The 27,334-nt window shown below is 34.1% G+C and overlaps 1 protein-coding gene across 37 annotated transcripts in view; it reads left to right on the top strand.

Moving 5' to 3' along the window:
* The window catches only part of MEF2C (myocyte enhancer factor 2C), a 170,175-nt gene that overhangs the window by 23,197 nt on the left and 119,644 nt on the right, over positions 1 to 27,334 (top strand). The window contains exon 1 of one of the 37 annotated variants that reach the window (XM_067031314.1): positions 23,634 to 23,695. The exons of the other annotated variants lie outside the window; for them this stretch is intronic. The gene's annotated coding sequence lies outside the window, so the exon portion shown is untranslated. Of the gene's footprint in view, positions 1 to 23,633; positions 23,696 to 27,334 lie in introns of those variants that run through there. 37 annotated transcript variants of the gene reach the window in all.

The following is a 27,334-nucleotide window of genomic DNA, read 5'->3' as shown; positions in this document are numbered from 1 at the left end:
TTTTAAAAATAATATCAGTTTTGGTCAATCTTTGAAAACGTTGAGTATGTACCAATATGGCACAGGGAGTTTTGGTTGAATATAAGGCAGTTAATAAACCATATTTTTGTCTTCCAGTGTATGGATGAAATTATTTATTAAGTTAAAGAGGTAGTTCTAAAGCAAGTAGATTCAGAACTTGACAGGTAAAAGATGTACATGTCTAATGTCCTATCTCAAGAGGGAAAAAAAAATCTCTAAAACTAAGTATCTCATTCTCTTTGTAGGAAAGTATATTTGGCTATGTATTAGACTTCTAACTCAAATCTAAAAGTTTTCGTCAAAACACACTTTAAACTCAACGTTTGTTTAAGATATGGTCCCCTAGTCGAGTTAAGGAGACAATAGTTGGCAGTTATCCTTACTTCAGGTTTTACTAAACTTTATAAAAATCTGATTTTTACTAATGTAATTCACACGGCTTTGGAGTATTTGTGGCATATTTTCCAGACTTCTTACTAAAGACAGTATGTTACCTCATTCATTAATTACTCTATTTACAATCTGATTTCTGTGGAATATAGTGAAAGAGAATATTACAGATGTAACTTTTATGAAATTTTAATCTGTTTCTGGGGTTTAAGTAACAAATGAGTACTTTATAATAAAAAGTCAATTTTCCAGCTTTCCTGAGCTGTTCATGCTTTAAAAGTATGCAATCATATATGTTAACTTTTCAGAACAAAAACATATCAACATTAAATAACATGAAATTTAAATAACAAGGACTTTACTGTACCTTGCCTCTTTTCTTCTTTGTTAAACATATTCAATTTTCAAAATTTGGGGGAAAGGGTTCATTCCATAAGGGAAAAGGGCTATCTAGTGATTCAAAATTGAATACTGGAAAAGCATCATGTTTTATGTTTTTCAGATGTCTGTGAGTTTCTTCCTTGGCCCTCACTTTACCAAATCAATAAATTGTATAACACTACAACCATATCTTTCCAATAAGTGATTTATTGTATTTAAACTTCTTTTATAAAAAACTGAGCTAAATAACTGCTCGGCATAGGTTAACATTATATTTCAAAACTTTCTTCTGTTTATTGTAGCGTATTTTGTGGTTTTATTTCCCAACTCTACGTGCGGTATATTTTGAGTCTATGAAATCTCAGAAAGTGACAAAAATGGGGAAATATCTGTGCAGCAACACTTGTGCTTCATAATAACAAAAAAATAGTTATTAAACAGAGAACCCTGGCTTCAGGGACACGATTCAGAACAACATGGAAGAATTCATATGCAATTAAGGATCACAGAGTGGACTTTAAAGAGACTATTAATAAAGTTCTACTTTTTTTTTTCCAAAGCACATCCTCTGAGAAAACACCACACAAATTAATATCTAAAACTTATGAAAATGCACATATTCATTTTATGAACGCAGTGATTGCCTGGACATAATGAAAAGATTTAATCATTGGTGCTCAGTCTATGTGCTGCATGTGGAAGGGTAGGTGATTAAGATCCCTGTCCTCAGCACTGTACCTTAATCTCATGGGCGCGTGGACTGCCCTGCACTCAGTAAAGCCTGACTGTTCACCGAGATCTGTCATCTTTAGGAAATCAAACCAGATTACAGAGGCGATTCACAAAACCAGGAGCGACAACAGAGTCTGTGCACCTTACAAAAGGCGGATTACGCAGTTCACATGTTATTTTGATAGGTCAAAGATAAAAGCTGATTGTTGAGGAACGGCAAGACACTCCAATTTCAAATGATTGCTAGATAAGTATACCACGACCCTGTTGCTTCATCGTTATGAAGAGCCATTCAAACAGTAGAAAACTCAGTTTTCAAATGACAGGCTTTCAATAGTGAAATAACAGAAAACATGTACTTTTTATATACATCCTCATTGCTTTCATTTTAAGTTCCATCACTTCCTTCTGAACAGACTTAAAGTTCTGGCTGCTATGTAAAAGTTATTATTATACGTCTTAATTGCAGTAGACATTTTCAGAGGCATTGTAAAGAGCACAAAACAGAGTTTGCCAGAAATAAAAGATACTCTCATGGTATTGAGTAACCGAGCAGAAAATGCATGGTAGTCAATAGCCATTATGTTATTCTGTTACCAAATATATTCTTCACAAAAATGTGGAATTACATAGTTAATGAATCCATACATTTGAAATAGATCTTGATAGGTGTTTATTGGTCAAATTATATCTATTTCATGAATGTTTTATAAAGGTCATTCTTTACAGGATATGATGTTTTCAGAGAGTTTATTTCAGAGAATAAAGTTTTGGTTTACATAATAACATTTTGAAAACCCCTACTCTTTATGCATCCAACTCTACAGTAATTTCTTGCTTCTTTAAAATTTGAAGTCCTTTTTTACCCAACTGATGCCTCCTAGTGTTTCACACAATAAAACACTAATGAGTCACCCATAAATGTAAACATTGCATTTTCATTGCCTACATCTTCTATGATACATAAAATTAATATTTATGTGTTTAATTTTCTGTGCATTATTATAATAAGATAGGAAGTTCCAGTGAATGAGATGTTTCATCTGAGTGGATTTGTGGCACACACTAGCAGGTTTTCTTTGACCATAACAATATCTTATTAAGTTTTAATAAGTTTATTACCTTCAGGTCCAGTTTATATATTCACTTTATATCCACTCTTACTCCAAGTGAAAAGCATAGGCGGAGTAGCAGAGCTTCCATTTTGTAGGCCTGAAAATTATATAGCTGAGCTCATCCGCAAATGCCTGATGAACAAATTGCAAAAGGACTAACCGTTTCATTTAAACACTGGAATACCTTAAAAGAGATATAAAATTTTGCTCACACTGTGTGTCTTTACACTTGCAAATTTCTATGTAAAAATGGAATAAAAAAAAGAGGGTTTAGGAAAATTAAAAGTAAAGATAAATGCACAGATTCCCACAAGTATGGAGTGTCTCCTTATTAGAAAATAACAGTTTAAAAAAACTTGCTTTGGGAGCATAGTATTCTACATAAGAGAAGGAAAACTTGTTGGAAGACAATTTCTCATGACCAGAAAATTGTCATATGAGGTGGAAGTTAGTGGATACCAACTTTGATGTGAGTTTTCTTTCATTAGGATGGTGAGCGTAGACTTTCAAAATTCATGCACTTCTGTGATTTCAGACAACTTTCTGATTCTGCTTACAAAAGATCGATACTTCAGTTTCTGAGTATTTTTTCTTTAAAGTATTTATGAGAGAGAGGAGGCATTCCCCTAATGTCTTAAGTTCAGAGGATGCCCTCAGAAACCTGTAACATTTACGGGCCTCCTCCTGAGTTGTCATACCACACACAAGTGCACAAAAACACTCACAGATTTCGTCCACTAACACAAGTGTTCTGAGCGTCCAAACATAGACACTAGGCTGAGACTGAACGTAGTTCATTTCCGTTACCTCTGTATGCATCAGTTAGTTGTCCTGATTCAGAACACACGCACTTTAACAATATTTGACTCTCATTTAAGATTTTCTAATTTGGTCAGTAATACAGTGCTATTCCAATTCTGTGCATGTTGGACACATTTCAAAGAATGTTAGGGGGTGTGTTCCTTTCGTTCAAGGAAGCAAGCATGTAGAAAGGGGTGGACCTTTCCCACAAGAGCCACATTTCTTCCCTTGGAGAATTGAAGCAAGTATGCAGTATGTAAGTGAATAACAGCATGAGAAAGAAAATAATTTCTAATCATGTGCTATAGTTAGTGAGCAAAGGAAACTGTCAGGTTTTTCTTAAAAGCAGTTCTTATTGACAACCTTTCTCACACTGAAAAAAGTCTATGCTGAAAAAAGTCTGGAAATTTTGTTATTTTAATATTAACTTCTATAAAGTACACTAGAATTAATTTTTCTCAAAAGAAGATTTCAGTAGTAACTATTTTACATATGTATTGAGGCATAAAGAAGTAAAGAAAGCTAAAAGCACCCATTCCTTATCTCTCTTAAGAATAAATACATAGCATCAATGTTCTTATGTTAGTTGTTTTTGTCTGTGCAAGAAAAATAATTAAAGAAAATTCTGTGACAAAGAATACCATTGAAAAAATAAGATTATAAAAAAGATTATCCAGTATAGCATTATCTCACATTTCTTTGGTATTATTTTAACATTAACTACAATAAGGAAAGTCATATTCCTACTAAGTATGGAAATTATATGATACCTGTTGTATACATATTTGGGTTTGAGGTGATAGCATGAGTAGCATTCATTTGTCATCACCATAATGCATTTGTTGTACATTGTCGTATTGCCTAAGTTAAATCTCTGTATTTATTTTTAAAACATAACCAGTCGTAAACAAAGTTCAAAGTATACATGAAGATTTTCTTTTGGAGGACATTATAAACGAAATTGGTGATATTACAAGCGATAAAAACAGTAAACTTATTATGGGCAGATTTCCACAGGAATCATTACTCTTTTATAATGCAGATGTTATAGAGACTTTATTAATTCTTAATGCTGTAAATCTGAAATGAATGGAGCAATGTTGTTCATCCTGCAAGTGGTTGCGATTCATGTAGAATGACAGTGCAAATCTTCTAGTAATGATTTAAGTAAAGTACCTTAAACTTGTTTCTAGAGACTGGAGAAACTGATCTCTGAAGCAGTCCCTGGTGAGAACCTGCTTTTTCCAAATAGTATCCCGAGTGTGGTCTGGTTTTCCTCTTGTATCTTGTTGTCATAGATAAGATGCACAGGAAGAATTCATATAAATTGTTCTTAGATACCATGGATCTCTAGTATATTGGATATAAAAAGCAGTAGATAATGGTCTTAGTAGAATGCGAAGTGTTTTTTAAAACATCTAACAACTATCCCTCTCGCTTTTTCACACATCTGTGATTCTTTCAGCGATTTAGAATGATAGCAAGAGAATGCATCTTTCCCCGAACCCTGAAGATAGGCAGCTTTGGCTTAGATATGCTTATTTATTTGCAAAATTAGAAAATAGATTCACGAATGTAAATAAGTGGGGACAGACAAGGAAATTAGTCTACTAGTTAAAAAACATGACTTTTTTTAACCTTCTAATTAATTGTTGACCACGCGTGAGGTATACAACCAAGACTTATTATGGAAAGCTGGTATTATTGCTGAACGTAACATGAGGGATTGGGATTTCTTTAAAGTAATTTTAAAGATGTGATTATTTAGCAGAAATATTCACTGGAGCATTTTATTTTTAGAAATCATGGTCACACAAGGAAGCCTTTATAGGACCAACTACCTAATTGCAGTCAAAAATCTCTTTAATGAATGAACACACACACACACATACAGAAGAACACACATTTAAAAAATATAATGGCCCTATATTTTTCAATTTTTTTGCCACATTCTTTGTATCTGAACAGAATGTATGTGTCTAAGCAGATGTTTTAAGTTATATCCTTCATGTAGGTGAGTCTGTAAATATACCATTTAACTTAAATGGCTTTGTGGGAAGGTAGTTTGAGGAGTTTAAACAGGGGGAAAAAAAAAACCCCAGTTACTATAGTTTCAGCTCTTTCTTTTTAAAAACAGTAATTACACTCAGGATAAAGACAGAAAAATAAACTCTTTTAATTCTTTGTAACATCCACAGTTTCTGGAGGTCTGATGTATTTTTATTCCTGAATATGCAGGGCAGGTACTGGCAGCAGAGCTACAAAATGAAAACTTCCTGGCTGCAGACCAGATACAGCGCACAGTGCCACATCATAAACTTCCCCTCTTCTGTCTCGGAGTGATTTCAGCCCGATGTAATGTCCTTTTTTCCCCTTGCGTAGGCTAAGGACCAGAGGGCCTTCTTCCTGGGCAATCGCTTTGGGAAAGGAAAAGCATAACGTTTCCCTTCTATAACTTGAAAACTCTGCCTCTTAAATCACTAAGACATTAACTGCAAAGTGGATTCAGTATGTTTCCTTTTTCTTCCCAGAGAGCAGTTTAGAATGCTTAAAACAATAGGTGTAAGATAGAAAATGAGCACTCTTCCCACCCCCCTCCTCCAGCGCATGCAGGCCCAATCATATGTCTGTATTTTTTTGTTTTGCAGAGAAAAATGTAATGGTTTCTTTTCAATGAAGCCTGTGCATTATATTCCAGATATGTTAGGTCATTTTGTGATGCAAATTAACATTGAATGGTTTTTCTACTTATCTCGGGAAATACCAATGTTCTACCACAATACGTGGTACTACAGTAATTTTTATTGATAAACACTCACACTTTTAATGATTACTAGGTCAAAATACAAAGGGAGAAAATAATGGGCTTTAGTTTTCAGATTTGGTTTATGCTCTTCAGCTGAAAGGTACCGTGTAAGTAATGTGCTTATTACTATGCAAAATACATCAACTTCTAAATATCTGCATTAATATTCTTCACATTTGAAACTGTAGTCTGAAAACTCGTACTTCTCCTTGTAAAATAGAGTAAAAAATTGTTAAAACCAGTTTTTAATTACCAGTTACATTTTCAGCCATTACCAGTGTGATTTTTAAAAATAATTTCTAGCTGCCATGGCTCTTTTCAATCAGTGGTAGAATTCTTATTTGTGTGAAGTATAGTCAAATTACTGCCAGCACACCTTTCTAAAACTAGCCCTCTCTTATAGAAATGTATTAAGTGAGAGCCTTAAGTAGAAAGTATTGCTACATAATAAATATTTGTTCCAACTTTATTTTAAAATTAGATTATTGATTTAATAATATACAAATAGCATATAAATGTTAGTTTATTTATTAACCCACTAAACCAATTATTAATTGCCTATATAAAATTTACCAGATAAGACCAACAGTTAAACGTAATTTAATTTTATTTCTCCTTAAACTAAAATAGATAAGAAAGATAATTTTAATTACGTTTGAATATCAAGCAACTATATTCTGTGGATGCAAATTGTTTCCTAATAAAATGTTAAGAAATTAATACAACATGGATCTTAAAATGTAAAAGGTAACTCGTAAGAGAATGATCACGATGGCCTATTCTTGCCGTAGGTGTTATGAGCAAGTGTCCTACACCTGGCACACTTTCAAGGCCCGTTAGCAAGAGGAAAAAATGTTAAACTTTTTTTTCCTGCAGGAGTCAATAATTTTTGACATTTATTTCTTAGAAAATTAAACATCCTATTTAAAAATTTAGATTCAACCTTTAAAATTATGCTTTCATTTGGGATATGGTACGAGACTTCTTTATCTTCTTGGAATTCTCCTGAACCATAGGATAATTTGAATCATCACCACTGGATAAATATTGTTAGACACATTGCAAAGTTTCAGTTGTTCAGTATGTGCAGTGGATAAATTTTTAATCGAAAATGGATTATCTTGCTCTATAAATATTATAAAACTATACCTGATTAAAACATTAATCTCTTGGAGGTTCCTGAAGTAGGTAATTCTCTGGGCAAGAATTTAAAATTTTTTAAACTGTTAATGAGTAAATTACCAAGTACTTTTTTTAAGCTGCCTTATTTCTTTTCACATTTGACGTACCTTACTAAGTTGTCGGATGGTCTTTAAGTAAAGGTTTTGTGGTCCAGAAAGTCGATCTTTTCACCCTTCTTCTGTAACAGTTAATATAAATACGTTTAAAAAGTATAAACCCAGACATAGTTTCGTCAGGATTATTTTTCTTAACTAAATGAAGACGAACAAACCTGGCTATATTTTTTTTAAGTGTATCTATTTGTTCATTTCTAGTATTTATCAAAAGACCACTTTTAACCTAGAGTCTGTCTAGGTTATAGGTTAAGGAAATAATTTTGACTATGTTTTTCTTTTCTTTCACCTTTGAGTTTTTCTCCCCCTTACATAAACCAAAAAGAAAACTTCACAATGGCATTAATGGATTTGCAAAGGGCCAGGTAAGATACTCTGAACCATTGCTTGTTTCCTTACCGTCCTTTGGTTGAAATGAATGGGCAATGTCCCTGCTAGGACTATTTGACCTTTCTTGAGTTAGTGTGAGCACTATATGATATTTTTTGACTTCTCTCATTTTTTAGCTTCAGAAATCAAAGAATTCTTGACCTTGTTCTTTTCTTCCTCAATTTTTATTGTTTTTGGATTCTCTCCTGAGTTCCCATCTTGCTTCAGAATATTTGGTATTGTGAGAAAGCAAGTGCACTTTTAACTTGTTCTAACTACACATGTGAGATCATAGAATTGTTTCAGGTGTTAACTTACCTTCTTACACTTGAGAGATTGATGTGGTTCATCACAGCCCAATGCCATGTCATGAAAGAGCTCCAGACACTGATCTTGAAGCAACAAAGGCTGCAGAATGGTGTCTTTGTAAGGAAGCACTGATGGCTTTAGAGTCAGTGAATGGTATGTCCACAGCAAAAATGCACAGCAGAGGAGATGGTACAGTTATTGGACTAGTTGAACCAAATTATGGCCGTGATTATGTTAAGTGAAGTGTTGGGCCAAATCTCCAAGGTCTGTGTGTGTGTGTGTAGAGAGGGAGATGGGTGGGGAAGACCAAAGAGAGTGAGAGACAAAAAGCATGAGAAGATGAGGATGAATGCAAGTGAAAGAGAAAATCAGTTCTTTTGATTTGCAGACATAAAGAATTTGAAGGCCACATTGCCATACTTAATACCATTTCTTTAATTTTACATACGTGTGCTATTAGACAAACAGACTCGTAAGCATTGCAGAGTAATGATTAAGAGCAAAGACCAAACTGGGTTCAAAATCCAGTCTTCCATTTACTGGTTAGTGGCTGTAGGTAGGTTATTTAACCACCAGAAAGCCTTGGTTTCAGTAACTGTAAAATGGGGATAATAATACCACCCACCTCTTAGAGTTATTGTAAGGATTAAACAGGATAATACATATAAAAATGAAAGTAAGTGATGAGTAATTAGTAAGTTATTATCATATCACTACACTATATTTTAATCATTTTATCTTCCTGCCAATGATGATCACTTAGAAATGCTTGGTGGAATAATTATTTTGAACTTTTTTTTTCAATAATACTTTCATACCATTAAAATTGAGTCACTTTCAGGGCAAGTCTCTAATTCTGATGTTATATGAGGTCAATGCTAATGATCACTCAGTACAGTATACTCCAAGAAAATCAAAATCTTTCACAGATCAGATGTTATTAGACAAATATCACATTATTTTTAGAACTAGAAATGGAAGCAAAGAAACAAAATAATTTCATCTATGATTTTTTTAAGTCATTTATTGAAAGTTCTGAATTCCACATAGATTATTGCTTAGTTTTAATAAAAATTCAGTTTGGAGGAAGTGTTTGAGGTACATAGAGTTATTATGTGGTTTTTATAGTGAAAACAGCCTCACCAAGAGTTCTAAAGGTTTTTTATTTCTCTTAGCATTAGTATTAACCATTTTTGAAGGATTTATTAGTATTCTTTATTTTTCTTATTACATAATTTTGATTGTATGTGGAGATAAATTAATTTGTGAAGAATGAGTGCCATTTTACTCATCTTTCTATTCCTTCACAATCACTCTTGCATATAATAGGTATTCTATATATATTTGTTGAATAAATTAATAAATTTTGTTTACTTATAAAGATAAAATGCATTTTTATTGGAAGTTAAAAAATAAGTAAAAGACACTTCTATCATCCTTTTTTCCCCAGATTTGAGAGATTGTTCATTTTAATTATAGTTTGTCAACTTTGAGATGACAAACAAATGAACTTATCTTAATCTGGGTATTTTCTTTATGTGAGAAGAAATATAAAGTGGTACAGAAAATGCAGAAATTTACCTGAGGATTACACCTTTTGATAACACAAATAAACAAATTTAGGTAAGATGTGGATGAAAATGGGAATAAATCTGGTCTTAGAGTCTGCTTACCACTTTTTTGTTCAGCTTTTATATTCACTTAATTTCTCAAAAAAAAATTCATATTTTGGATGACAGGTAGTGTCGATGAGGCCTGCCCCATTTAGACAGCCTATGGAGTTGCAAGCACTTGAAATTATTCTCATGCTCTTGAATAACACCCCTCCAGTGTGCACCTTGCATTTTGGCTTTCTTTTCTAGCCCTGTTTTAATGCCTGGCTAAAGAGTGTTCAGTGCAAGGAATACTTGCAGAGTGGACTTCCCTATGGTAAAACAGCATGGACAGCTCCCAACACTGCAATCAAGGATGCCTCTAAAAGCTTTAATTTAAAAATAATAATAATAGTAATAATAAGTCTGCATGAAGATGATGGAGCCCTCTAAGGCACATGGGCTTAGAGAATGATTCCCATCTGCAACCCCCTCCCCCTGCTTAGTAGCCCTTTCCAGGGTTATGATTACTGGAAAATGGCTGTTAATCACCAGATTTTTTTTTTTGACTGCAGCTGCTTCAGTCAGACTACTAATCTATTAAACAACTTCGTCTCCAGTTTAAAATTTGCATTGTATACTGTATAGAATAAATTTTCATTGTAATCAGAGCATCCAAGAGAACTTCCTGATATGATTTATAGAAGCACATTTGTTTTTATATATGGACCTGTCTAGCGCTATTGAGCCAACTGTTTAAACAATTCTGTGGTAGATCAGCATAAAATCAAATATTGTAGGACTGTTGAGTGCAAGCAGCATTTACAATAGTCACATTTGCAGAATGTTTGAAGTGTGATATCCCTAGCACTTGGCAATATACTACCCATATAATTCAGAACTTAACCCAGATATTTAAAATTTGCCTTGAACCTGAAAAGGTTTTTAGAAGTTTAGCATTCTCTTACCAGACTGTGGTAGATTGGTTTGGCCTCTTTTTCTACCCTAATGCTTATTATATTTGCTATAATTTGAAGAAATAATCCAAAACCTGAGTCAATATTTAGTGCAAGGAGAGGACAAACAGTTCTAATTTACAAAGGACCCTCCCTTTTAAAACACATTCTTATATGTTAAATTGACAGGCTACAAGAGGAGGTTGGATGAAGTTCATCATGTTGGAAAGAATGTTTCAATTAAAGTTGAGCACTTTCTCTTCCAGGTCTTTTTTTTTCTCCATTTTTTATTTGCTGTGCCAAGGTATCCATGTGCGTTTTTCCACTGTCATCTGGCTCATTCCCAGCAGATGCACACAATCTGTTCTGCTGTCACTAACAGGGTTCAGTTTATGAAAAGAATGTGTCAGAACATGCCACTATAGTCACTTTTACAGGTTTTTTTAAAGAGTAACTGAGAATATATGCGTTGCCCTAGTTTTATTGTACTCAGCCTTAAAGAGATTTCTAAGAAACTTTTATAATATTCAAAGGGCAAAAGCTTTCTTCTAAGTATATTTTGACCAAATATTTACTTTTCATTAAAAATAAAATTTTAAAAGTTCACAAACATCTATAATGATAGACAGAATGTATTGTTTTTAAATTTAAGAGTAGATTTTTATAGGAATGTTTAAAATAAAGATTTTTATGAAAAATCAAATTTCCAATTACAAAATTTATTTTATAATCATTAAATTACATATACTAAAAACAAGCCTACTTTCCTACTCAACTCAAGGATTTATTTTTTAAAATATTGTGATATACTATTTAGTATCAGTTATTTGACTTGACAGTATTGATTTCCTTGAGTCTTTGATATCATTAAATTAAATCAAAAACAGTTAAACTATCAAATACACTCTTATTCTGTAAAAGACATTTGATAAACTGTATTCTCAAAGTAATGTAACATTTCTTCTTTGTAGATGTTCACATTTTAAAAGCATAATAGGTAAATATTTCTGCACTTAATTTTTACTTGCTAAAGTGTCTCTATTCCTATCAAAGATTCTAAATACAAATTCAGAGTTTTTTTGTCTTCTTCATATAAAGCAATTTCTCTGTACCGGTAAAGAAAAACTGAGCAATGGAAACTTGCATTTATTCCTGAAATAATTAACTTAATAAGTTAGCAGAATTAGAAGTTTATGTGTAGTTAGTACATACTGCATATATATGCATGTGCAGATAGATAATGGATACATTTACATTTTGTGTACAGATCATGGTATTTAAGTCTCTCCAGAATTGAATATTTTTAAATGTACTTAAGTGCTAATTGTAGATTTTTTAAATAATTTTTGATATGAAGATCAACTCAGAGTTCAGGAAAATTAAACATTTTAAATCAAAGTTGTAATTCATATGAACTAAAAATAAAGATTCAGAAACTGTATCGATTAATAATCACAAATTAAGCATTAATTATATATATTTATATAGGAAAATTAGTTATTAGGTTTCTGCATAAAGAAAATTTATGAAATATATGTTAAGATGTAATTTATGTCATTTTTCTGATTATGAAACTGATATATTGCCACATATAGAACTCAAGCAATACACATAAAGAGTGTATTTTTTTTGAAACAACTTTGCAGATTTTAGCAAGAAAATAATTTTCTTGACACTCAATGGCTCTGTTGTCACATCATATAGATTAATTGCAAAATTGTCTTTCTAGAGTTATATCAAATGATTGTTATAGTAAGTTATCTTAATACCTGAAGAAAGAAAAATCCTTGTTGATTATATTTCAAATATAGTAATGTATACATGTCTATCATAAGTTGATTTTGTTATATTTTTGATGATGGGAGCAGGGCACATATATTTAAGATGAGTGACAAAGGTCAGTTCTGGAGGTCACTTTTTCTTGCCAACATTTTAATTTATTCATGACATTACATGTCAGATAACTTTAGTTTTTAACTAGTCTGTAGGTATTTGAATTGTTTAGTTTTGGTAATCCTGAATATTTGTTCTTGGGATAAGAAGGCTATTCTATACCAAGAATCACAGAGAGTGAACTGAAAAGAATGTTTGGTCAAACCCCATAAGATGTCAGGGCCTCTTACTCATCCCCTCAAAGCCATCAGCAGCGGGGCTGGGAGAGTAAAATAGCCATTGTGCATTACAAGATGGGAGACTTGACCTCACTAGCTACTACTGTTATTGGGGAAGGAGTCACAGGGACGGGAGAACAACCAGAATCTTTTCTTTTGCTACAATCTGAATATACAGAAGATCATTTCGAGACAAAACTCCATAGGCAAACTTAATTATACTTATCCTGAAGGGCTAATCTTTAAAATCCGCTACTTATCACTCAAAGTGTAAATACAGTTCTAAATTTCATTGGGGAAAAAACGCTTATTCCTCTTAGGGAGATTCACAGAACTTAAAGAATATTTGCCAGTATGGTTTGCATAGTGAAATACTTTTATTTGTTTATTTATAAATTTATTTATTTTTGGCTGTGTTGGGTCTTTGTTCCTGCGCGCGGGCTCCCTCTAGTTGCGGCGAGCCAGGGCTTCTCTTGTTGCAGAGCACAGGCTCTAGGCGTGCGGGCCTCAGCAGCTGTGGCTCGCGGGCTGTAGAGCGTAGGCTCAGTAATTGTTGCGCATGGGCTCAGCTGCTCCGAGGCATGTGGTGTCCCCCCGGACCAGGGCTCGAACCCGTGTCCCGTGCATTGACAGGGGGATTCCTAACCACTATGCCATCAGGGAAGTCCCTGTGAAATACTTTTAAATACCAGATCTTCTAAAAAGATAGGCCCTTTTATTTAATAATTCCTTACAAAGAAATAATCAGATTTTTTTTTCCTAATTTTATTTTTAAAAATTAAGGGAAAAGCCATTTCGAAGCTTGAAATTTTCCTGGTTCTCTAGAATATAAACTGTGGGGCCGGTTTATCTCAAAAATACTTTTGAATTTTGCCAGTTGCCTCAATTTCCGACATGGATACCACCCTGCTTTGTGGTTGGGAGGTAATTCTTTCTTTGCATTTGCTTAGTCATAGGTCTTTTTGGATCAAAGAAAGATTATTTTTGTAAAGCTGTCCCCAAAATATGTATTATTCATAGACAAGAAACCCATCAAAGAGTCTCACTGCACGGGTAATGATAGGTTAGACTGCAGTGACCAGAAGGCTCTCCACCAGCTTTCTTTGGGGAATTTAAAGACAGTTGTAGCCTTTTTCCATCTGCATCAACATATGTTGACCAGTTGGTTTTCAATTCTTGCTGGCTTGGTGGCTGGAAGTAAGACTGATCTTCTATAAATATAATTGATACTTTCAACTATGACTTAGGAATTCCACTTTTACTTTTATTCAGCATCACTACTCAAGATGTCTCTAATAATTCCAATAACTTTTATGATATGTGTAAAATTCTTGTATTATTAATTTGAAAGCATTATTACTTACAGCTATTTTTAGGCAATAACAATCACAGCTAACTTTCTTTGAGAGCTTACTGTATGTTTGGGCACTGGTCTAAGGGCTTGAACATTAATGAGCATTATCTCATTTTTTCCTCAAAACCAAACGATATAGGCATTATATATTACTATCCCCATTTCACAGATGAAGAAACTGAGACAAACATATACAGCTTGGCTAAAAGTCATCTACTTTGTTAATGGCAGAGCTAGAGCCTCAAACTGATAGCCTCCAGAGTTCACTCTCTTACCCACTGTGCCAAAAACCTCTCAGCAATGAGGTAAGAAAAAGGAAATGACTGAACTATAGAAAGTTAATTTTGCATGGCGTCGTGGGGAAAAGTGTTCAGTAACCCCAGAATGACATGATTATAACTATGTATGCGTGATATGTTAGTATGGTTTTTAAAGAGAAGTGAATTAGTTCTTGGTCCATGATACGGTTCCATATTGTTAACCTGGAAGGGAAAATATATATATATATTTTATCAACTATTTGACAGATTTTCTTTTCACAAGCAATGTCTTATTACTATTTGTGAACATAGATTTTTCCAGTTATATTATTAGCTTTAACTGAAATGTGAACGCCTAGTTTTATGTCATCTCCACCTAGTGACATACAGTTTGCTTCTCACTTTTTGAGCTGCTTTAATTTTTAACCTTTGTTTGTAGGAATCATAGTAATTTATAGAGTTTTAATTTAAAAATGTAAGCTGTGTGACAGTTTGTACATGGATATTAAATGGGTTTCAGGAGTTAGTTATTTTAACTAGTGCAGGTACATATTCTAGAGAATTTTTATTTCAAGCACACCTTTTAATTTTCTCATTATAGTTAAAAAAGAAAAATAACAAAACATTAAAACTAGAGATAGATTTGGAATACTGACAAGTTAGAACAACTTGCACCATATTTGAAAACTAGGAGATGTTATATCAAGCTTATTCATCAAATGCATGGCTTTTATTTTTTAATTGAATATTTCTGTGTCCAGTAAAAGGCCTTTTGAAAAAGAAAAGGATCACTTTTAGAATTTTACTAGGATAAATAATATAAACTTTCTTTCTTCTAATAAACAGTTTTCTTATTTTTTCATAAAAGCATTACCATGCTCTTGACTAGAAGTGAGGACAGAGAGGCTGGTCAGAGGTCAGACAGGACTCAGATACTTCTGAATTACCAAATGCATACACTTTGAACTTCAAGATTAATAACTACTGTATCTTTACATCATGGATTCCTTGACAAATTTCTACAGTGAACTTAAGTAACTACATTTGGTTCCTCCTTATTTCACTGTTGAGGAGAATCAAATGCGTATTTGGATTACCGTGCAAACACCAAAATAATCTGTGTTCTCTGTATTTAACAATGCTTTTAGTAGAAATGTGACTGGAAGATTTGAGAATTAGATGTGTAATTTGGAATTAATTGGTTACAACGATAAATGGCCTCCATGTCACTTTGTGGTGCCCGCTGGCAAGGGGGAGTTTTGTGTGCTTTATGCAATATTAAGTGCCACTGGTAATGCTGCGTTCATTCCTATCTTTCAAACAAAACAATTAAGGCTAGTTAGTGTACTTCTTAATTTGATTTTGACTATAACTGTTTGAATTTCTTCTTTGGAACCTTCCAACTGTAGAGCACACTCTTAAGACTCCATAAAACGCCAGATTTAATTTAGTATCCAGATACAGCAACAAGTGTTCTAAATGCATAGGAAACAAGAATTCACTATTGAGGCCTGGATTACCCTAAAACTGGGGAGGAAGTCATAGTCCTTGACTAATTCTGTAAATGATAATTAAATACAGTTATTAGTAATATTTTCTGGAAGCGGATTGTGATGTACTTAATATTGCATTTCGAAAGCCTTCTCAAAAATTTTGATCATCGAAGGACTACAATCAGCTAACAATTTCTCGCAGAATCCGTTCAAAAACTGAGCTGTAATTGATCTTGGGTATGTGTTAAGTGACAGGGTCGTACGTATAAAACATTGGGTGTCTGTCCTTCATACAGTGAGTTTAGAGCAGTGGTTTTCAATCATGACTGTAAGAGAGCTTTTAAAAACTGCTTAAGCCCGTCCACCTCCAGATTTGTATTAAATCGGCCTGCTGTCTTGGCATTGCTATTTCTGAAAGCTATCTGGGTGATTTTCATGCGAAGTCTGGGTGAGAACCAGTATTTAGAAGAAGATAAATGTGAATTTTGAACTTGGTCATACAACTCCATGCATTCTGAAAGTTAAAGAAATGAATAAGCTTATAATCTGAAAACGATCTTGGGCTCTGCCCACAAAATGTCTACTGCTATTCCCCAACACTTCCTCTTGGACATCAACTGAGAATTTATTAATTAATCAGTCAGTTCATTCACTAAGTGTTTAATGGGATGTGGCTTGCTAGGTGTTAGGGATACAAAAGTGAAAGATGGAGTCTCTGTCCCTGAAGAATTCAGTCTGATGAGGGAGATGAACATGCCAGATGCAATTGTGAATGTAATGTAATCACCACTATTTTACAGGTATGTTGAAGGTAAAATGGTTAAGTGATAGAATGTTCAACTTTTTCAGGAGATAACTGGTCAGGTCAGTCTTCACTAGAAGAAAGGACACCTAAAGTGAGTCTTAAATGATGAGTCAAATCATTGGCAGTATTCTGGAAAATGGAATTTTTTTGATTCATCTCCCCTCCAAAGTGTAACAGAATTTTATAAGTTTGTTTTATGGCCTGCCATATTCTCAACTTTGCCTTCCTTTTTGGAGAGGCTGCCCAGGCCTTGTCCAAGACCGCAGTCTCTTTTGAAATTGGGAGCAGCTAATGAAGCTAAGAGGATGGTACTGGAAGTAGGAAGAGCCTAGCTAATCCGCTTTCCATTCTCTGGTATGACAGAAAACCTCCCTGTTACAGATCTGGAGGTGACTTGAAGGACATGTTCTTCCTCCACACCCACTCAGGCCTTGTTTCCTGGACACAGCTGAAAGGAAGGGGGGCCTGATCCAGGTCCTCCCCTGCAGTTCACTGTTTGGACAGGGGATGTGAAACAAGTTATGAATGAGGGAGAAGAGCACCAACAGTGAGATGTTACCAAGAATACTTCATATAGTGGAGACTCAACTTTTATCTCCTACAAAAAATAATTTTAGAAAAAAACTTCACTTGGTATTTTCCTGTTTTTTCTTGTTCTAAAAAAAATCAAAAATAGGTAAATAAAAGACTTTAGGGGTGTCATACCCTTATGAAAAAATCTTGTGTACTTTAAAATTACTCTGTAAAGGTACTCTAAAAGAAGAGAATAAGCTTGTAAAAACATAGCAAACCATGACTTTATAAGACATGTAGAATCCAAGAAACTGGATTTGCTCTTTCTACATTGCCAAACAAACATAAAAGACACACACACACAAACACACACACACACACACACACACACACACACACACACCAGCTTCAGAAGACAGCAAAGGAAAGACATGCAGAGGAAATAAATACACTGGTACGACAAGTTACATAGGAAAATGTTGCATTTCTTCATAGGAAGCTTTACTGTAAAATGAGCCACATCCAGTTTTATGTAAAGGGGGGGTTAGATGGTGGTCTTAATTTTATAATGGAATAAAATTCCAAGTCTATAAACAAACTTTTCATTCCAACTTCTAGGCCATGTTACTTTCACAAACCAGATTCCTCATGAGATAAGCCCAGCTTCATATTGGGAGGGAGGAGGGGGAACTGGGCTGCACTGTTTGATTAATCATATCCCAGTGACTAGAGTTGAGAATTAAATTCGGTATGAAAGACTGGGAACTTTGATCTAATGGACTGACTTTTTTGGAAGTCATAAAATGTACTGAATTTGGTCTTAGATAGATAATGAATTAATATCACACATACAATTAGAAAATTAAGTAAAATTGAGTAATTGAAAATTAAGTAAATTGAGTAAATTAAGTATACAGCGTTGAATTAATTAGCATATTATTAGAGATTTACAAGTCAATATATATCGTAAGGTGAGTTTGTTTTTTCAATGCAATTGGAAACTCTCCAAAACTTCAATATGATCCAGATGAAAACAAGTGATTTTATTAAGTCCTCAATGCTGGTTTTGCAGGAAAGGGGCATATTTATCAGTACTGTTTTATCTCAGAAAAGCAGAGCTTTCTATGATTGCAACTAATAAATCTGTTGAGAGTCAGCGAGGTTATCCAGATGAGTTTTTTTCTCACATCATGCAGTAGCTGAGAAGCTCTTTCATAGTAATCAGCTCATAAATAGACTAGTAAATTTCAAGAACATATACACCCAAATTAAATAATGCTACAATATACCTGTAAAGGGGTGCTGTATTTCTAAGAGATTTTAATAGAGTGGATTTCAGATCTGGCTTCACATTCGAATTCTTGGAGAACTTTTTAAAAATAGCAATGCTGAGGAACCAGCTCCAACAATTCCAGTTTCATTGGTCTGGGATGGGTCACTAATTTTGAAAGTATCTCAAGTGATTCAAATGTGCAGTCAGCGTTAAAAACTGTTAACATTCAAAAATCTTTAGAACTTTGGATCATCTTTGAACACTAAAGGTGAAGTATAAATAAGGAACATTAGGATGACCTCCCTTCTAGCTATAAAATTGAGAAGAAAATAAATTGACTTAAGTTATAAAAGGGAAATTATCTCCTCTGTAGAATCTTCCTTTTACCAGTTTATGAGACCAGCTGCATCATTCCAGTTTCTAAATTATTGGCATTTCTAAAGATGAAGTAACAGGGGAAGTGATGAACTTTATAAATAGACTGCATGAAATATTTGGCATGAGGGGTCAAGATGTAGGCGAAGCTGGAAAAAGACTTCAGCTTGTGTGTTAGCCAGAGGCCAACAGTTGTTAAATTCCCTAAATTTCCTTAAGAAAGGGAAGAGTAAGAATCCCTTTAAGAGCATAATTTTTTTTTTCTCTCCAATGTGTAGTCAGTAAAACCCAGAGGGAAAAAAATGTACCTTTCAAGCCAAAATTAGGTCATGCCAACCACAGCAAATTTGGAAGCTCTACTTCAAATGTAGTCTTGCAGGATTGCTGTGGATCATCTTAATGTCACGCACGTGGTGAGGCTGACGCTTCCAGATCATGGCTGCGAGGCTCTGCTGACTGAGTCTGACCGAACCTGGTTAGGCTGCAGTTGGCACACAGACATGACGTGACCTAAGGTTGTGTCTGAAAGGTATGCTCTGGAATATGGCATTTTTTTAAGGTGAAAAATTTACAGTTTCTAAAAAAAAAAGAAATTCAACCAAGTCACATAACAGTTCATTTTGTTTTGCTTTATTATTCTAGAGGGGTAAAATGTTAAAGGAAACAGGGAATGGACAAATCTAGCATAGCAGCCTGCAGGCACAGCTTCCTAGTAATTAGGAGGAGGTTGCCAAAGAACTACCTCACCATTAAAAAAAGAAAGAAAGAAACCTACAAAGTAATAGTTTCATTCATGTATTCACCTGTTCACAGAAGTGGCAGGATTGTTCTTTTTCCAGTCTTGAGGGATGTAGGAGAAAATTAGAAGGCACTTCATTCATTTCATTGGCACTTATCTTTACTAGAATGTTGAATCTGCTGTAAAATGCAATATATTTCCATTATGTAAAAGAAACTGCTGCTTTTTTCCTACCTGCAGAACATAGTACTTCATGGGTGTTTCTATTCATTATTTGAATGTTGGACTGGACATAAAAATATAGCTTATTTCCATTACATAACAGAAATTTATACTCTTTTCTAATTGCAAAAAGTATTTAATAAAGTGACAAGGCCTGTAAGATTTAAACATCTTTATTGTTGAATGCACTAGAGAACTTTACTGAGTTGGGTAAGGAAAGTATGAATATCTGTCATAGTATCCCACGTGTCTGTTATGTTCTCAAAGAGAAAAGCTAAAGTCTTTCTTTTGTTGAACACTACTGAATTCATTCCCACCAAAAAAAACAAAAACTCAAAAGAGTTGGACTTGTTCCTAAATGAGCACATATATTTGCAGCTGCAGTCTTTGTCGCCATTACCTTTACATCTGTGTCATACCTGCAAAAAGAAGTTTTTCTCTTCCAGAATAACTTTCCTGTGTGTACAATTAGTTGCATCAGTTTCCAAGTAGTTTCCAAGTTATTGACGTCTCTTAGGATGAGGCAGCAGTGGATATATAATATTCTATCTGTTATGAACTGGGATATTGTGCAGGAGATTGAAAAAATAAAAATACTTTCCTTCTATTATAGAATAGAATTTCTGCATTCTTGAATTACTTAATATAGGAACTTTCATGTGTTAAACTACATTCCCCTTGATTTTTCTGGCGTGCTGGTTCTATAGTCTCTGATAACACCGGAAATAAAAGGCCCAATCAGTACTGCATGAGGATTCTAGAAATACTTCACAGAGGAGAAAACACTTGAAGTGGATCTTAAAGGAAGATCTTGAATGTGTCTTGTGTTGTCGCTGCATGTCTTGCCTTTTGAGTAGAGACTCTAGTGTGTCACTACACACCCAATAATACAGTCAAATCCCCCACTTACAAATAATTTGGTCCCCTCAATTTTTTTTTATAATTGGAAACAGATAATTTATTTTTCATGGAAACAGTTTTTAAATGGTTGTTAACTTCTCACATGAGCCCACAAAAACCCATTGTACACTTATAGTAATTCTTTTTAAATAGCAGGAAGCCATACAGGTGTTGTAAAACAAATAACTGAATTAGACTGTCCAAACTTTCCTTCACCAGTAATGCTTAGCCAAAGCAGTCTCTGATGAGGCAGGTGGAATTTTTGTGGAAACAATGAAAACAATTTCCAGGTTTCACAATGTAGTCTAGTACATACAGACCTCAGAATCATATGCAGTGTTCCTTTAAAGTTCAGAATTCCCACTGCCACCTTCCTGGGGAGACCTTTCAACAGATGATTAGAATGTTTATTGGAGTTTAAGGATTACTACTTAAAGATCGCAAGTATTCTTAGTTTATCATTTCTTTTTAGAATAGCTTTTTCTGTTCAGATATATAATAATCATCACTCTAAATGATTTATTAGTTATCTTCAGCTAACACGTGGAACGTACAAGAAAGAGAATTTCTCAAGGGATAAGTGAACAAGAAGAAGAGAACAGAAGGCGAGTAACAAGCATGTGTACCTGGATGAGAGTGCCTGAGAAGGATTTGACTAAACTACCATTAGGACTCGGGCACTTGGGGTCCGGCCTCCATACCTTATCAGTTGCACTCCGCTGTCCTCCGTGGCACCTAATAAATTCTTACTGCATTGCCTTCTCCAGGAATGTCCGAGGTCAAATTTGAGGGGTTTTGCCCAGGTTCCCAGAATCTAGGCACATGCCTGCGAGGCATATGGTTAATAGATACTTACTGAATGAGCAAATGAATTCTGCCACCACTTCCTCTGAATTATAATCTCTGTGGAGTCTTGTTTGCTTAGGGCCCCTGATATGACCAGGAAAGTGCCTTGAACATATTGTAGATGGATATTCTACATAAATTGAATTGCATTGAAGAAAAATTTGGTGGGACTTGAATTTCTTCTAAGCCCTGGTTGTGAGGTGATTTGCATATGTAGGAAAGTGGAGATTATGCATTGAGTTTATTTGAATTAGACGTTTTACAAAATAGATTTCATGATGAGAAAATGCCTAAATTTGTTGAAATTAAGTTAACAGAAAGAGAGTACCTTGCTGCATAGTTTTATGAGTCTAAAAACAGTACTCCAGGGGCTTCCCTGGTGGCGCAGTGGTTGAGAACCCGCCTGCCGATGCAGGGGACACGGGTTCGTGCCCCGGGCCGGGAAGATCCCACATGCCGCGGAGCGGCTGGGCCCGTGAGCCAGGGCCTCTGAGCCTGCGCTCCGCAACGGGAGAGACCACAACAGTGAGAAGTCCACGTAACACAATAAAATAAAATAAAATAAAAATTAAAAAATAAAAACAGTACTCCATATATTTAACTCAGAGTTTTTGTTGGTGGTGCTTTATTAACTTCATGGTTTTTAAAATCCTCCTTTGAGATTTTTCTCTGCACCATCTAGACTTGGACCATAATTTGTGCATAATTGAAATTGCAGAAATATGAAGGAAGAGAATAAAAATTCATGGCAACACAAAATACATTATTTTATTCACTGCCTTTTAAATTACTCTACTTATAAACTCAACTAGGTATTTTAGTCTTCTCTATTAGAAAAAGAAACTGTGAAGAATAAAGGAAAAATATCCAAAATTATTCAAAAGAAAGGTATCACCTTATTGCTTCATGTAGTACTGTCTTAAAAACTTTCATGATTCTTTTCTAAAAAATAAAGTGATTTGGGGGAGTAGATAAAAATATTTTCAGATTATTTAAGAAAATAAGCTTGAATATGGAATATATTTTAAACATTTTAAAATGTTTCTCAACATATTTTCTATAGCATTTATCAAGTCTCTTTCACATCCCAAAAGTGAATGATGGTGAAAAAAAATAAAATATAAGACAGAGAAAGAACTCCAAAGCCCCTTTATAAGTTTGTGTCTGCTCTTCAGGTTTATTCAGCAAGGACAGCACTGGGACTGACCCGCTTGCAGGTTGCCTCCCAGTCTGCCTGCTCATCTCTCTTTCCACATACAGAGCCACTTTGGAGAGTGAACCACACGTAGAATGGGTCATTCCATTCACATAAGTACTAAAATTGGAATGTGTTCTGAGAAACACAAAAGTAAAACCTTAAAGACTCTACTAAAGACAATTAGGATTCATTGCAGTCCTTTCTTCTTATCACAATAGAAAGAATGTCAACTTTTGTGTCTTCAGTAACCATGCTTCTCAAGGATTTAATGAAATGATATATGTACCATAGCGTATAAAACAGGAATCCTGTACAAATATCAGTTATTCTTAACCTACCTTAGATTGTAAACTCCTTAGGCTTGGGGATTGCACTTTATTCGTCTTTGTGCTCTCTCTGGTCTAAATAAGTCTGTTACGCATAGTAGATGTCCCATAAATGTTTGTTGAATTAAATTGAAACAAGTGAATGAAGGGTAATAATTGTTCCTAATTCAAATGAGAGAGATTTAGGAAAAACAATTAAGTGCTACCACTGTGAAACCTTTCCCTCTGGAATTATCTTTCCTATGCCTGACTTTTGTAGAATTTTATATATACCTATTTTATGGTACTGATTTCTGCCTTGTACTAAAATTCATGTTTAAATTATCTTTCCCAGTTTTGTAAAATTTAAGCTCTTTGGAGGACAGAGATGAAGTTTTATTAGCCTTTGTGTTCAGGATATACTCTCTGATGGATTTATAATCTCTAAATTAACAAATTACTTTTTGCACCAGATCTGCTATACTACCTGACTGGCTGAACGATGTTGATCATAACCAAAGATACTTCCTTGGGGTAGGCGTCCAGTTCCTTTTGTGAAATACTACTGCTTACTATTCTATGAACCTATGGTAATGATGTTATTTATTGTATACTAATACATATTTTTACAGCTGAGGAAACTGAAATTTAGAAGTCACATAGATTAAAACTTTGGTCTCTGATTAGAAAGCATGGTTCTTATATAGCTACAAAAAAACTGCCATCAGTAGCCTTTATTTCATTTCATATGTGGTAATAGATGAATGATGATTCTGCATCTTTCTTACATTATAATACTGTATTTCTTAGATTTTCCCACCATGTAAAAATTATGAATGTTTGTGGTTCTTGTTTATGTCATGAGTGAAAGTCATGAGATAATACTGCTGTAGCTGATAAAACAATGTTGAAAGACACATTTGTGATTCATTAAAAGACATAGTGTATCTCATTGGCCCAGTTTGGAGTTTAAGTTTTATCCAGCTGATTCACGTAAGTTGGGTTTTTTTGTTTTGTGATATGCTTCTGACTAGGTTGATCTCTTATTTCATAAATATATGAGGAACCAAGTACATTGGAAAGGGTTTATATCTTTTGTAAACCCATTAAGTCAACATCTAATGAAAGCTAATTCAAGCCTTTTGTTTATTCCATTGCTAGTTAGTTAGCATCGGTATGTGATGGGAGTAAGAAAAACAAAATGATAGTCAAATCATGAAGTTTTATTCTTCACCAGCAATCTTCATGATACATTTGTTTCAATGATACTGTTATCTAGAAATTATAGTCATTTTTATTTTGCATAGATTTCATTTATTCAGGCAATTTCTAATTACCTGTATTCATTTAAGTATAGCAACTTACTATTGGTGTCAATTTATTGAATGTCTAGGCATTATGTAGCTACAGAACATTTCTTCTCAGTTGTCCTAATGGAAGATATTTGGCTAGCAAGAGTACACAATTGTTTGATAATTGACTTTTGTTCAAGGGTGTACAAGTCCAGCCTAGAAGACCTCATTATCCATTAGGTACCCACCTCAGCTAGAGCTACATTTTAACACTGAATTCTTAAGAACAGCATACATATCATTTTAATTATCAGTTGGAAATATAATAATTATGATAAAAATTCTTGTTAAATTTTTTTTCTTGTTGTATAGTACACTTATTTCAAATGATAGTTAATGCAGCCAGAAGCCAGTGTTTAAATACATACTTCAATATATAGTTCTAAAATTGTTTTAATCATGTTATCATATCTAAGAAGATACTAATAACCTTTTTTTTTTGCGGTACGTGGGCCTCTCACTGTTGTGGCCTCTCCCGTTGCGGAGCACAGGCTCCGGACGCGCAGGCTTAGCAGCCATGGCTCACGGGCCCAGCCGCTCCGCGGCATGTGGGATCTTCCCTGACCGGGGCACAAACCTGTGTCCCCTACGTCGGCAGGCGGACTCTCAACCACTGCACCAACAGGGAAGCCCCTAATAACCTTTTGTTTGCAACTATACTACTAACAAATAAAAAGAATTCTGCATAAATTATTTCCATATACAATCACTTTTAGTCATTTAAATTTACATTTGTCGTTTTGGAGATGTTGCAACCTAAAAATACAAATACAGTTTGATAGTTTGTATTCTAATAGATATGTAAATCCCCTACAGATTGAGTCTGATTGTATTGGTTGCATTATAAAGCTTCAAGTAATAATTACCCCCGTACATTTTAGTACAATTAGAATTCTTTAATCTTTTTTGAGATGCTATGCTGAAAATAGATTTTAAAATTTCAGGGACCTAGGATAAATAATTACAGTCTATTCAGATAACTATAAATGCATAAATTATTATTTTAATTTTAAAATATAAGATAGAGAAGTATACCTTAGTAAATATTGAATTTTTATACCTTAAGTTAGCTAGCTGGCCAGTCAGAATGTGAAATTCACATTGGTGGTTTATGGAATGTTAGCATGTAGAAGCTGAAGTAGAAAAATCAGCTGAATTTTAGCAGATAGATGTTCACTGAGTAAATTCACTAAATCTATATCCAGTACTTGTAAGACAGGTTGATTGATATCAAAATGTGTGGATGTTTACTGGAAGATAAAGCAAAGACTTGGCATTATTCTAATAATTAAGCAGAACAAAGTTTAAATTGAAAAAAAAATACATATTCTTCACTTAAAAATTCATTATGTATAAGTTTTTAATGATATGTTATATATATATACACACACACATATATACGTATGTACATATCTAAGCATGTAAGCATGTAAGTGTGTATGTATGTATGTATGTCAGAGGAATCACCAAAGTCAGAGCCAGTACGTGAGACTGGAAGTTTCACTCACTGCTCCACTTTAAAATGAAGGGCATTCCAAACATCATGGAAGCCCTAAAGAGCAATGGCCTTCTAGGGACTGTTCCAACTCTAAATTCCTCCATTTTGTCTACTCTGGCAGTTACCATTCCTATGTTGTGTTCTTAAAACAATCAAAGTAAGACCTCATATTTCATTAAAATGTTGGAATCTGTTTAGCATGACATAAAGGGTTGATGCTGGAGTCAGACTGTGTAGTTTCCAATCCCAGAGCCACAATTACCTGTGCAAGCGAAGTCTTCTTTGTCTAAGTTTCCTCCTATGTGAAATGGATGCAGTAATGGTACCCTAAGGTTGTTATGAGGATTAAATGAGTTAATACGTGTAAATAGAACAGTGCTAGACACAAAACAAGGATTAACAATCATTATCCTTTTTTTAATTTTTACAATCAAGAAATTTTGCATTGAAAGTGATTTTGGTTTTTGCCTTTTGAGGAGGAAGGTCTAGGAAATAGATTTTATAATTACCTACATCATCCTACAAATTAAAGTCATTAAAGGCAGATTTACTACTTGATTTTATCTTTTCAAAGTTTTTTTTTTAATTCTTGTAGTGGAATTTTAATAGTTTCAATTCATATTATTAAATTTGAAATACAACTAGGGAATACCAGAATTACCAATTTCTAGAAGTTTCTTAGTTTTGAAACGTTGATGAACAACGGATCATTTCCTGAAGGAATTTGCAGATTCATCTCCCTGAAACATAAGAGAAAACTGAACTTTAATAGTGGTCAGTCATTAATTCCTTTGAAATTAAGTTAAACATTTAGACATAAATCAAATGGATAAATGTGTTGAAACCTTTATTGTAGATTTTTAAATTAAGCCTTAGACAACATTTTGTACTAGCCAAATATCACACATTTTCAGTGTATGTTATTATGTCTGTATGACTTTTTTTTTTAAACAAACAGGTTTCACAATCCTTGTAAACAAGAGAGATTTACCATAGCATTCGGTAGCATAGCCAAACTCACGTGGGGCTGGCTTTTAGAAATGCGATGCTTAAGATTTAGCAGTTGAAGCCTGTGAATGTATGAATGTCGTTTATTTTCAAATTAACTGATTTAGAAACAAGTAAATTAAAAGTACTTTAAAGTGCTTGGCACAACCATATTCTTCTAAGAAATATTTTACAACATTGAAGAACTTGTGTATCCATCTGGGAAAACAAAATACTCCCACACAGGCCACTATAACTCTAAATAACCAGTCCATTGGCAGAGGGAATCTTTCAACTAACTCTTTCACAGAGAACAGTGTCATTAGGAAACAGAAT

The sequence above is a fragment of the Kogia breviceps genome, chromosome 4, assembly GCF_026419965.1.
Source record: "Kogia breviceps isolate mKogBre1 chromosome 4, mKogBre1 haplotype 1, whole genome shotgun sequence".
Lineage (NCBI taxonomy): Eukaryota > Metazoa > Chordata > Mammalia > Artiodactyla > Physeteridae > Kogia > Kogia breviceps.
This window is presented reverse-complemented; position numbering and strand designations above follow the sequence as displayed.